Below are 1,305 nucleotides of genomic sequence, written 5' to 3'. Positions count from 1 at the left end.
TGCCCGTGCCCACCCCAGGTGCCTCCCCAGAGGAGACGCCTCAGCTGATGTTGGAGGTCAGCCTAAGGATGAAGGAGGGAAAGGACAGCAAGATGGATGTGTACTGCTTCCTCTTCACGGACCTACTCTTAGTGACCAAGGCAGTGAGGAAGGCTGAAGGGACCAGGGTCATCAGGCCACCACTGCTAGTGGACAAGATTGTGTGCCGGGAGCTGCGGGACCCTGGCTCCTTCCTCCTCATCTACCTGAACAAGTTCCACAGCGCCGTGGGGGCCTACACACTCCAGGCCAGCGGGCAGGCTCTGAGCCAGGGCTGGGTGGACTCCATTTACAATGCCCAGAACCAGTTGCAGCAGCTGCATGCGTAGAAGCATGCGGGCAGCCAGCAGCACCTACAGAGCCTGGAGGAGGAGGAGGAGCAGGAGGACGAGGAGGAAGATGAGGAGGAAGAGAAGAGTGGGGAGAGTAGTACTTCCGCCGCCAGCTTCCCCACCATCCTGCTCAAAAGCAGCAACAGCCTGGACACCCAGCACTGCGCCTTGGACAGCTCCACAGAGACCCTGGCCGTGGTGGTGCTGGAGCCCGGGGAGACGCTCTCCTCTACCGAGTTCGAGGGCGGCCCCTTCTGCTCCCAATCAGACGAGATGTCCCTCAGTACCACCGCCTCGTCTGTCACACTGACCAGCGAGCTGCTGGCCCTGGGCCCCCGGGAGGGCAGCTCCTGCTCCATGGACTCCGCCTACGGCACCCTCTCCCCCACCTCCTTGCAAGACTTTGCAACCCGAGCCGCTATGGTGAAGCCAGCGTCCCGGCCCCTAGATTTACCACAGGCCTTTTCACCCCCGCCCTTGCCCGCCTTCGCCGCCCCACTATCCAGCTGCTGCCCCACCTGCCCCACCTACTCAAGTCCAAATCTGAGGCGAGCCTCCTGCAGCTGCTGGCAGGGGTCACCACCCAGGGGCCAGCCTGAGCTGTGCCCCCATCTCTGCCCAGCACAGGAAGCTGACCCAGCTGGCCCAGCTCTACTGCATCAGGACCACCCTGCTGCTTAACTCCCAGGCCCTGAGCACAGTGTGGAGCCGCCATGACTGGAGGGCGTGGTCCGGGGCGGGCGCACGTGTGCCTGGTGCAGCTGGACTTGCTGGGGAGCCGCCTGCCTTCCTGGCCGGGCCTCAGGCCCAGCGCCCAACGTGGAAGGGCCCCAGTGCGGCCACCAGGCCCTGAAGGCTGCCCTGAAAGTCACACAAAGACAACCTTCTACTGGAGGGCAGGCATGTGGTGCTCCGGGAAGATTCCAGAGGGAGG

The 1,305-nt window shown here is 63.8% G+C and overlaps 1 pseudogene; it reads left to right on the top strand.

The window, feature by feature from the left end:
- Nucleotides 1-1,052, top strand: part of LOC102774346 — a 1,958-nt pseudogene extending 906 nt beyond the window's left edge.
- The last annotated feature ends 253 nt before the right edge of the window (nt 1,053-1,305 follow it).

The sequence above is a fragment of the Myotis davidii genome, unplaced genomic scaffold (genome assembly GCF_000327345.1).
Source record: "Myotis davidii unplaced genomic scaffold, ASM32734v1 scaffold2354, whole genome shotgun sequence".
Taxonomy (NCBI): Eukaryota; Metazoa; Chordata; class Mammalia; order Chiroptera; family Vespertilionidae; genus Myotis; species Myotis davidii.
The sequence above is the reverse complement of the archived record's forward strand: the minus strand, read 5'-3'. Positions and strand labels throughout refer to the sequence as shown.